The following is a 12,529-nucleotide window of genomic DNA, read 5'->3' as shown; positions in this document are numbered from 1 at the left end:
TTGAGCAAACTGGATGTGACTGATTCTGAAAAGATTGATGAGATAATTAACAGAGTAATGGGGCGGGCCAAAGATGTGATGAAAGTATGGCTGCGCAATGGTACAACATCCCCTTCTGTTGACTCTGTCTTTTCTGTTTTGAAGCAGCATTTTGGGGACCAGTACAGTTCAGGTATTCCTTTGGCTGACTTCTACTCTGTGAAACCGAATCCTAGAGAGGGTGCGTGGGACTACTGGATAAGGCTGAATAAGGCAGCAGATGTAGCTGAGCAAAGTTTAAGGTGGGAAGGCAGAACTCTGGACAACAGAAGCAAAGAGTTAGCAGTTATGTTTATTCGCAACTGTCCTGACAGAGAATTAGCTTTTGTTTTCAAGAGTAAACCTGTACAGTCATGGACTGCATCAGAGGTTCAAGAACAGCTTGATGAGTTGTTGAGAGAGCGAAAGTCAACTAATCAAGCTGTCAAACAATTCACCACAATTGTCGCTGAGCAGGAAGTCGATGTGACCGCCTTACATTCCAAGTCTGAGCAGGGTGCTGGAGTTAGTGATGAAAATGCACTAGACAAAGTATTAACTTTGTTAGAAAAAGCGTTAGTGTGCAACACTCAGTCTATGCGGGGCCCCTGGCCTAAACAAACAGGACATAAGATTCGGGAATGCAAAGTGTGTCAAAGCAGTGAACACAGCACGACTGCTCATTGTCGGATGTATAACTTGTGTTTCAAGTGTTTTGCAAAGGGACACGTAAGTTACAATTGCAGCAGCGCTTCACCAAGAGTGGGCTCCGGTCGACGTGATAATGTCTTGCAGCAGGGAAACTAGACAGCTCCCTTCGGGCAGAGGACGAAGTGGGGCTGTGTAGTAACTCCTCTGGTGAGATTAATATTGAATCTGTTTATTACTCCGTCTGTGACAGCGTTGAAAATGCCAAAACTGTCGTTTTCCAAAACAGTATGCAAGTTGAACCAAGTAGTAGTTTGTTCTATGCAAGCGTGCTTTTGCAGGACAAAGTTGAGGTCCAGGGTATGTTGGACAGTGGCTCGATGGCGACTACGTTGAGCGCGGATGTGGTTCCTCAACTCAGAGATGCCGGGGTTCTGAACCAAGACATCCGCAGTTCCTCAGATATTGTTTTGGTAGGTTGCGGTGGGAAACGAACTAGTCCTGATGGTGTAATTAATTTGAAGCTTCAAGTCTATGGTGTTAGTTTCTGTGTTCCTGTCTTGATTGTGAGTGGCCAGAAGGACCCAATTATACTTGGAACTAATGTCTTGAAACCTCTTATAAGCCAGATGAAGCAGACAGATCAGTTTTGGAAGGTGGTAAAGAGACCTGATTCAGTTATGCAGAATGATGACAACCAATTTTTGTGCATGCTGTCCTGTATAGAGAGATGGAGGGGTGATTCAATTCCTGACAAGGTGGGTACGTTGAAATTGAGGTCATGTGTGACGTTGAAGCCGATGAGTGAACACCTTGTTTGGGGTCGATTGCCTCCAGGGTCTGTACAGTCCGTAGGAAGCACAGTGGTGATTGAACCAAGCACTTCTCGCTGTGTGCATCGAAACATCTTGGTTGGGAGGGTTGTATCACCTTTGTGGGGTGATGGCTGGCTTCCAGTTAAGATGATCAATCCAACCAATTCTGAGATTGTGCTGAGGAAGAATGCTAAGGTGGCAGATGTGTTTCCTTGCATTGCTTTGGAGGACCTTGTGCAAAACACGGATTTGATTAGTCAAAATGCTTGTACAGTATGTTCTGACAGGTCGAGGGACAGTTTAACGACTAGAGAGTCCACTTCCACAGCAAGTTTGGTAAGTGACAGCAGATTAAATGACTTGGGGCTAAACGATCTGGGTATCAAGGACTGTGAAGTGTCTCCTTTTTGGAAGAACAAGCTTGTTGATCTAGTTGAAAAATATGAGTGTGTGTTTTCTAGACACAGTTTGGATTGTGGTGAAGCAAAGGACTTTTGTCATCGTATCAGAATTACAGATGACAGGCCTTTTCGTCTTCCGTATCGTCGACTATCTCCTGCGCATTATTTAAAGTTGAAAGAGACTCTAGATGATATGGAGGAGAAGGAAATTATTAGAAAGTCGAACAGTGAGTTTGCATCACCATTGGTCTTAGTGTGGAAGAAAAACGGAGATTTAAGGATTTGCACTGATTTTAGATGGCTGAATGCACGCACAGTAAAAGATGCTCATCCCCTTCCTCACCAAGCTGATGTGTTGGCTGCCTTGGGGGGGAATGCATACTTTAGCACGATGGATCTGACTTCTGGTTACTACAACATCCCATTACATGAAGATGATAAGAAATTCACAGCGTTCTGTTCACCCTTGGGTCTTCATGAATATAATCGGTTGCCTCAAGGATTGTGCAACAGCCCAGCGACATTTATGAGAATGATGTTGACTGTGTTTGGTGACCAGAATTTCTTGAGTCTTTTGTGTTATTTGGATGATTTGTTAGTTTTTGGTAAGTCAGAAGAAGAGAGTTTGGAGAGGCTTGAAATGGTGTTTCGACGTCTAAAAGACCACAATTTGAAACTGTCTCCGTCAAAATGCAGATTTTTGAGGAAGTCCGTGAAATTTTTGGGTCATATCGTTTCTGAAGAGGGGGTCGCCAGTGATCCAGCAAAAATTGAAGCAATCTTAAGTGTCTCTGAGAAAGATTTGATGGAAGACGATGGTATTACACCATCAGCTCGTAAAATCAGGTCCTTTTTGGGGATGGTGGTGTTCTACCAACATTTTATAGAGAATTGCTCTACGATGGCTAGACCCTTATTTCAGCTTTTGACGGGTAAGAAGAGACCTAGGGTGGGAAGAGGGATGAAGCGGCTGAAGGGAAGTCGAAAGCTTTCTCAGTCAGATTGGACTGATGACTGTCGTACAGCTCTGAAAAATTTGAAGGCTGCCTTGGTCAGTCAGGTTTTGCTCGCTCACCCAGATTTTTCAAAACCGTTTCTGTTGTCTGTAGATGCCTCTACCAGTGGGCTCGGGGCAGTTTTGTCTCAGGTTCAGGAGGGGAGTACGGTAGCAAGGCCCATTGCGTTTGCATCGAAATCTTTAAATCATGCACAGTCTAAGTACCCAGCACACAGACTTGAGTTTTTAGCGATGAAATGGGCAATTTGTGATAAGTTTGCTCATTGGCTCCGTGGACACAGGTTTACTGTATGGACTGATAATAACCCGCTCAAGTACATTCTCACAAAACCCAAGCTGGATGCATGTGAACAACGGTGGGTAGCGAAGCTGTCGCCATATGATTTTGACATCCAGTATATTCCTGGACCGAAAAATATAGTGGCAGACGCATTAAGCAGACAGCCGTTTGTGACTTCAGGAATTCTTCATCGATTGACTAGAACTCCTTATGATGTCTTGTTGCATGAGGCCAAATCTGTTGCTGTTGAGCGAGTGCGAGATACATTTCATCTTTCGTGTGAACGTCCAGATGCAGATGTAGATGATGGTTCCTCAGAGCATGCAGAGGGCGAGTGTGAGAATGTGTTTGTTGGGTCCACTTACTGTTCCGGGGCAGTCTCGAGATCAGAATTGTCAGCTGTTCTTAAATCTCACCAGGACTGGGAGAATGGTGCAGCCATTAGGAGTGTGGCTTATGTGCAGCATTTAGAGAGTTTGTCGGACGTAGAGCAGAGTCGACTTGGTAGTATCAACCATGATGAATTGTTGGAGAAACAGAACCAGGATCCTGTGATTGACAGAGTGAAGTTCTTTGTTGAGAGAGGTAGACGGCCCTCTCGCAGAGAAAAAGTGTACGAGTCCAAAAGAACGTTGAAAATTTTGAGACAGTGGGATAAGCTTGTGTTAAGGTTGGGTGTTCTTTATAGAATCTCGAAGAATCCGGTGTCTAAGAAAAATACTTACCAGTTTGTTGTGCCAACAGCTCTTCGAAGTACTGTTCTGAAGGGTGTGCATGATAGCGCTGGTCATCAGGGTCAGCATCGCACCCTTTGGTTGGCCAGACAACGGTTCTTCTGGGAGTCTATGGAGGGAGACATAAAGAAGTATGTCAATGAGTGTGAGAGGTGCATTTTGAGTAAACGGCCTGAACCTGAGGCAAGAGCTCCACTTGTGTCAATCCAGACGACTGCGCCGTTAGAATTGGTGTGCCTTGACTTTTGGTCTGCGGAGGATTCCAACAACAGGTCGGTCGATGTATTAGTGATCACTGATCATTTTACCAAACTTGCCTGTGCCTATGTGTGTCCAAATCAAACTGCCGAAGCGGTTGCACGTGTTTTGTGGAACAAGTTTTTCAGTATTTACGGGTTTCCGAGGCGTGTACATTCTGACAGAGGAGCTAACTTTGAGAGCGCGTTGATGGTTGAGCTACTGCGGTTGTCGGGTGTGAGAAAATCGCACACCACTCCATATCATCCCATGGGGAATGGACAGACAGAAAGATTTAACCGTACCCTGGGTGATATGATCCGTTCGCTCCCTCCGAGGTCCAAAGTTAAGTGGCCACAAATGTTGAATACACTTACCTTTGCGTACAATTGTACGAGACACGAGACCACTGGGTATCCACCGTTCTTCTTGATGTTTGGACGAACACCAAGATTACCGGTAGACGTCTTGTTTGAAAGCGTCATCTCGAGCAACGAGTCAGTTGATGTTCACAGGTATGTTCAGTCGCTTAAGAAAGACTTGAAAGAAGCAATGTCAGTTGCTCAAGAACATTCTAAACGCCAACAAACTAAACAAGCTGAGTATTATGATCGAAAGGAGAAGGGGCACTCTCTCGAGTTGGGTGACAGAGTTCTTCTTGCCAATAAGGGGGAGCGTGGAAAAAGAAAGTTAGCAGACCGATGGGAGAGGGTGGTTTATGTTGTTGTGGGCAAAAGTGAAGCCTTAAACACGTACAAAATAAGAAACCCTGGGACAAACCAAATCAAGACGGTACATCGTAATCTGCTAATGCCTGTGAACTTCCTGCCAGTACCCGCTTGGAATGAAGGCAGTCACATCGATGACAGTGTTGAAATTTCCCCTGTCTGTACTTCCTGTGATAGAGATACTCAAACTGAGAGTGAAGATCGAACTTCTCGTTGGGTGGCTGATCTTAATGCTGTCGCAGATATCCAGAGAGATGAGTCTGTTGTCCAGAGTGATGCACGTGGTGATACTGTTGTGGAGGGTGATACTGACATAGGGGGAACACAAATTCATGAGGTCAGCTCTGAAAATTTACCCAGTCCAGTTCTGTCGATATGCTCAAATGTGTCTGACCATTCCACTGTTTTAGTTTTAAGTGATGAGGTTACTTCAAATGGTGATGAGCAAAATCAGTACGTTACAGGAGAATCAAACGCTGAAGATGGATTCAGGTCAAGATTTGGGAGACTCATTAAGCCAGTTAATAGGTTTATTCAGTCAATGTCTACACATACAGTACACGCAGTTCATGAGATTTAGGTCAATGAATAGAATTTGAAGTAGCTGGGTTTGAAATTTTTTTTATTTTAAGAACACATATTTTGGAGTATGTACATTTAAGGGTACAGTTATCAATGTTATGTATTTAACTATGTATAGGGCATGGTTTTCTATGGGTAATTTGGGGATTAGCTACCCCTGGGTAACCTTAATCTCGAAAGAGATAGTTGTGAACTGAACAGATCTGTTGCGATCACAGAATAATTGACATTGTTGAGATTCTTTGGTTTTGATCCATAATCTGGCGTAAAACAGTGGGGGTGGATGTAACAGGGTATGTTGTTACACCAGATTATAAATCATTATTTCTTTATATTATGTTATATTTAAATGATTATTTGTCTGGGTCTTTTATTTTGAAAGATTTTCATGCGCTTTCGCGGGGTTAGGCGTCACAGTGTGCACGTCGGCTGACGTAGCTAAAGGGATATAAGTATTGGCGCGCTCAGAGCTCGGTCTCTTTCCCGATGTCTGTTGAGAGGAGAGGTACAGTTTCTATGAGCTCTGCTCATTTGACTTTAAAATGCTGTTTAGCTGTATATATTATGTTTAGATGACCTGCTTTTGAGAAAACAAGCCATGTAATGTTATATTTGACCATTTGTTCAAGTTGTTAATAAGTTAGGTTTATTTCAGTGCTGTTAATGGGTGAAAGTTATAAAGTGTGAAATGGCGGCTCACGCACATGCGTCGCGAGTGAGAGATGTATTAGCGCCGTCGCGGCTAAAGTTATGATTAAATATCTTATAATTAAATAGATCTACTTTGATAAATAGATAGATATGCAATAATAAATAATATATAGATGTGTATATAAAAGGGTTGAATATGTATAAGTATGTATATAAGTTTGAATATATATATTTTGTAAGCACATTAAAGATGTATTGAGCCTTATTAATAGAATAGACATTACAGCAGTGTGTTTAGTAGTTGAATATCTGTATTTCAAAGATACCTTGTGGTTAACAGGCAAAAGAGCGACTCAACTGATATTGAGAGAGTGACTGCCTGGTTGTGTGTGTTGTACAGGTATGTAAATTGATATTTAGGAAACACTATTGCTGTAATTGTGAATATTAATATATTTTTATATAAGAATTATATATATTCATATTGTTATTATTATTATTGTTATTTTATATTAGTATTATACATTCTGTGTATGTACATGTGAAAGTGTATATGGAGAGTTCGCTCTCTTTCCCGATGTCTGTTGAGAGGAGAGGCAAAAGAGCGACTCAACTGATATTGAGAGAGTGACTGCCTGGTTGTGTGTGTTGTACAGGCACAATAAAATCACCTCAGCACGACCAGATTTGTGTGGAGACATTCTTTCATTAAAAATAACACAACGCAGAGAAACGACCGCTACATATGTGTGTGAATGCAAGAGTGTATGGGTGTTTCCCAGTGTTGGGTTGCAGCTGGAAAGGGATCCGCTGCGTTAAACATGCTGGATAAGTTGGAGGTTCATTAAACTGTGGGGACCCCAGATTAATGAATGGACTAAGCCAAAAATGAATGAATGATTCATGAACATACTGTGCATCAAAACATGTAAGTAAAAAGTAATAAGGGGAACCCAGAAACGTGTTACTAATGCAACAAACTAAAAGTGCTTTTAGCATCTGAGAAGATTATAAGTGTTCAGAGTTGTCCAGACTCAGAAGCAAACAAAAAAAAGCAAAAAATGACTGTTTAAAGCACGCGCAAGTGCCATTCCACATGTGCAGAAAGAACAAAAATCTAATCAGGATAATTGGACAGAGAATAATATGACAGTTGTTTTCGTCTATCATCCCCATTACCATCAAAAGAAGTAAGAAAACCACAAGTTCCATTTGGGTAAAAGAAGAAGAGAGAGTGAAAAAGACACAGATGAAGCAAAAAAAGTGAATCTCCTCTCAGCTTCCGTGTAAATCTCAGGCATCTCGGTGGTCTCTTGTTCTACATCTCTCTCTCCCCCTTAAAAAGTTCAATTTTCAGCCTGACTGGAAACACAAGCCCTGTCAGACAAGGCAATCTGTTCACCTGTTAGAGTACAAAGTACCTCCCAAATACGGCTTTATTTCTCACATCAATAATTGATTAAAGACAAAACCCTGGCACGCCGCCCTTGATGAGAGATAAGGTCTGTCTCTCTAAGTGGAGGTTTGCTGCACTATGTGGAGAACGAGTGGGTGACAGAGTCAGCGCTTCCCTTCTGCGAGGCTCCCTGGGTGTTGAAGACATTGAGTAAAAGCCCTCGGTGTGATAAGTGAAGCCCCTGCGGGGAAGAGCAGAGTCGATGAGCACCTACGGAGTCTCAGCTCACAGCCGGGACTGCTCTGTCATACTGCTAACACCTTCTGCCATCTCAGAGAATCAATCAGCTCCGGAGAAGAGTGACTCAGGGGCTCTGTTCCAAATCTTAGAGAGCTGCCTACATCGGTGACATCTGTAGCCTAATGCTGAGTCGAATGTCATTTACATTTAAGCACACAAAACATGTAATTGAGGTAAGGTTTTGTTTATTTTGTGATTACTGTACATGTCGAACAAAGGTTTTGCAAAGTGTAAATTATGGTACACTTAAAAAAGTATTTTTGCTGCTTATTTAAGCTAGTTAAAATGAGTTGAATCAACACACTTCTTGAGGTTTTTTGGGACACCTTAATTGTTTTATGTTCAATCATTAAGTTAACTTAATCGTTTTGTGTGACAGGAGTTGTTTGGAAACCATCACTTCTTACAGTGTATGCTAATGTCAGTTAGCATTGTGTACTGTACAGTATTGTTCAAATCAATAGCAGTGCACCATGACTAACCAGAATAATCCAGATTTTTAGTTTATTTTTATTGCTGCATGGCAAACAAGCTACCAGTAGGTGCAATAGATTCTCCGAAAACAAACAAGACCCAGCATTCACGATATGCACGCTCTTAAGGCTGTGCAATTGGGGAATTAGTTGAAAGGGGTGTGTTAAAAAATAGCAGTGTGGCATTCAATTAGTGAGGTCATCAATTTTGTGAAAAAACAGGTGTTAATCAATTGACCCCTATTTAAGGATGAAGACAGCACTTGTTGAACATGCATTTGAAAGCCTGAGGCAAATGGGTCGTCAAGACATTGTTCAGAAGAACAGCGTACTTTTAATAAAAAAGTTGATTGGAGAGTGAAAAACCTATAAAGAGGTGCAAATAATTATAGGCTGTTAAGCTCAAATAATCTCCAATGCCTTAAAATGGAAAGCAAAACAGACGTGGAAGAAAACGAAAGACAAGCATCAAATGGATCGAAGAATAACCAGAATGGCAAAGGCTCAGCCAATGATCAGCTCTAGAATGGTCAAAGACAGTCTGGAGTTACCTGTAAGTACTGTGACAGTTAGAAGACATCTGTGTAAAGCTAATCTATTTTCAAGAATCCCCCACAAAGTCCTTCTGTTAATAAAAAGGCATATGCAGAAGAGGTTACAATTTGCTAAAGAACATATTAACTGGCTTAAAGAGAAATGGAGGAACATTTTGTGGACTTATGAGAGTAAAACTGTTTTTTTTTTTTGGGTCCAAGGACCACAGACAGTTTGTGAGATGACCCCCAAACTCTGAATTCAAGCCACTTACACAGTGAAGCATTGTGGTGCAAGCATCCCGATATGGGCATGTTTCTCTATGGTTTTGGGGCTATTTATTGACATGGGCATGCCCTTTAAATGGTTACTTCAACAAGACAATGACTCCAAGACACAAGTCTTGGTTCCAAACCAACAACATTTATGGAGTGGTCAGCCCAATCCCCGGACCTTAATCCAACCGAGAACTTGTGGGGTGATATCAAAAATGCTGTTTCTGAAGCGAAATGTAAATGAATTGTGGAATGTTGTTAAAGAATGATAGAGTGGAATAACAGCTGAAAGGTGCCACAAGTTGGTTGACTCCATGCCACACAGATGTGAAGCAGTTATAAAAGAAATGGTCATACAACTAAATGTTAGTTTAGTGATTCACAGGATTTTTAAATCCTAGAAACAAATATAGTTTTGAGTTTAAGTAGCACAAACAGTGGATAAAAATGAAACTTTCTAGTGAACGTGTTGACTGACTGCATACGTGGCATTCTATAAAATGGTGCAGCACATGTTTAGCAACTGTGGTAAAACTTAAGCATAGGGCTTTGGTTAGAGCTGGGTGCTAAGTTAAATATCAGCTTGGCTAAGCTTCAACTAACGAAGACCAGTATGGTTTGTCTATGATTCTATGCTGTACATTTGTTACAGTGTTAAGTCAATAGGCTAGTAAGTTATTCATTAGCTTATATATTAATGTTAATAGTATGGGGCTGTTGAATGCTCGATTATGACTGGCTGGTATTATCTTTAGGGAAATGCACATCTAGTAGTGTAATAGTTCCAGGTAAGATCACATTACAGTTTCATATCATTTTGCTTTAATGATTTTATTTACTTCATAGTAGGGCTGCCTGATATTGGAAAAATCTGACATTGCAATATTTTGTTTTGTTGTGATATATATTGCGACATGAATGTAATTTCACCAGATGATTTGAATAGCTCTGTTTAGAAAGATTTGATTCATTTAGATCGACTGGGGATGATCAACTCTTTGTCTATGCAGTGCATCTGCATCAATTATGATAAATCACAGGCAAAAATAAATAAATAAACAGTTCTTTATGGTTTTCTAGGAAGTCTAACAGTATTCAAGTACAGCAAATGAACAGTCAAATGTAAAATAACATGGTCGTCATTGTATAAACAATCAAAAATGCATTATATTTTTCTTTTAAAATCTTTAATAAACAATGTAATCCTGAGATGTGACTATTGTGGATACATACCTTGTGATTTCGATGCTCAAACAATATATTGTTCAGTGCTACTTCATAGCGTACAAGTCGAAAATCTAATTAAATCAAACAAAACAAAAGGCGTTTGAGGGGATGTTCTGTGTTGCAATCATTTGCTGAGAAAATCCTTAGTGTAAAAAGACCCCACTGCATTTCAGTCAACTTAGCAGGGTTTAGGTGGGCTTGTGTTTTACACTACTTACTACAGGTATGTCAAGTCTTTAGATAATCAACATGATAACATTATTATATATGTTGGTTTTCACCCTCAACGAAAAGTACTTCAACAAAACAACCCACTACACCCTTACAGTACGCAAACAAGCTTTTCACCTGTGGATTTTCGCATTCTTATTAAGTTAATTAGTGCATTAGCATCGTACATCATTTGCTGAGACCTTTTGCAGATGCAGTGAAAGCCCTAGCATAAAAAGCTTTCACAGCACTTCAGTCAACTAAGACCAGCAGGGTTTGTGTGGGGTATGTTTTACGCTTGTTAAAGTGTCAAGTCGTTAGCTTAGCGACATGCTGATATCATTATTATATACATGACTGACAAACACAGTTTCCCCCAACAAAAAGTACTTCAACAAAATAATGCTTACTGTTAGCAAGCTTTTTACCTGTAATTTTTTTAGCATACATGATAATAAGCTAGTTAATGCTTTAGCGTTATTCATCATTGGCTGAGGCTGGTTCCAGATGTGGTGGAAGGTGTAGTATGAAAAGCTAACAACAAAATGCATTTCACCATACACAATCACACTCCTATTGTAGCATTTCACCTGCAGATTCACCTGCACATTAGTATTATGCATTATTTGCTGAAGTCTTTTGAAGATGCAGTGAAAACCCTGGTTTAAAAAAATAAATAAATAAATAAAATAAATAAAAAAAATAAAATCGCTCTATGTATATAGCTCTCACTCTCATAGTCAACTTATGGCGACAGGTTTTGCTACTGTGTTGTTTGTTACAGGGTTTGTTATTGTACTGCTAACTTTGCACCTTGCAAATTATGTTTAGCATTATGTAAATTGACTAACATAAATGTACCCTCAACAAAAAGTGCTTAAAAAAATCAACACAACTGTAGGGATGGCTTTTACCCAGACTTGAGCCCTGTAATAAAACAACAAAAACTCTTAAACCTGTAGGAAAAGGCCCAGGATAGACTTTGCCCTCTTTCCTGAACTTTCCTTCCCCTATGGCACATGTGTCAAATCCAGTTCCTTGAGGGCCACGGCCCTGCACAGTTTAGTTTCAACCTTGCTTCAACACACTTACCTGTAGCTTTCCAACAAGCCTGAAGGAATCAATTAGTTTGATCAGGTGTGTTTAATTAGGGTTATAGAGTCCCTATTATAGGTTTTTGAAAATGACCTTCCATGTAGTGTGTGATACAGTTCTAATTGAAGTGAAATGTTTACATTCCCACTAAGCTTGTTAGCATTAGCATCAAACATCAATTGTGAAGCAGGGTTCTAGATTTAACGAAAGCATAAAAAGCTCTCGCAGCACTCAAGCTAAGGACTTGATTAAATCTGAAAAAGGCAGAGACGAAGCAAAAAAAGTGAATCTCCTCTCAGCTTCCGTGTAAATCTCAGGCATCTCGGTGGTCTCTTGTTCTACATCTCTCTCTCCCCCTTAAAAAGTAAAATTTTCAGCCTGACTGGAAACACAAGCCCTGTCAGACAAGGCGATCTGTTCACCTGTTAGAGTAAAAAGTACCTCACAAATACGGCTTTATTTCTCACATCAATAATTGATTAAAGACAAAATTCTGGCACTTCAGACATCTTATAGTTACAGGGTTTGTTACTGTTTGACATCATGCTAATATCGTTTAGCATTATGAAAATGAACATACATAGTTTTCACCCTCCAAAAAAAAGCACTTTAACAAATCAGCACAACACACACAAATAGTATGCTAACAAGCATTTCACCTGAGGATGTAATACTCTTCTTAGCGGTTAGCATCATAAATCATTAGCTGATGTGAGTTCCACATTCAGCGAAAGCCCTATAGTATAAAAAGCTCCCACAACACTTCAGTCAGCAACAGCAGGGTTTGTGTGGCATTGTACAATATATTTTACACTTGTGGTTAAAGTGTCAAATCATTAGCTTAGCAACATGCTATTATAATTAACATGTAGGTATGTGATTGACTAACGTAGTTAATTTTCACCTC

General features: G+C 40.4%; 1 protein-coding gene and 1 long non-coding RNA gene across 2 annotated transcripts in view; one reads left to right on the top strand and one right to left on the bottom strand.

The window, feature by feature from the left end:
• The window catches only part of gbe1a (glucan (1,4-alpha-), branching enzyme 1a), a 251,831-nt gene that overhangs the window by 147,901 nt on the left and 91,401 nt on the right, over positions 1-12,529 (bottom strand). The window lies entirely within an intron of this gene.
• Positions 5,905-6,796, top strand: LOC130236283 (uncharacterized). Its single transcript, XR_008838458.1, has 2 exons — positions 5,905-5,966; positions 6,453-6,796. It is a non-coding gene; the product is annotated as an uncharacterized LOC130236283 (long non-coding RNA).

The sequence above is a fragment of the Danio aesculapii genome, chromosome 10 (assembly GCF_903798145.1).
Source record: "Danio aesculapii chromosome 10, fDanAes4.1, whole genome shotgun sequence".
In the NCBI taxonomy this organism is placed as follows: domain Eukaryota; kingdom Metazoa; phylum Chordata; class Actinopteri; order Cypriniformes; family Danionidae; genus Danio; species Danio aesculapii.
The sequence above is the reverse complement of the archived record's forward strand: the minus strand, read 5'-3'. Positions and strand labels throughout refer to the sequence as shown.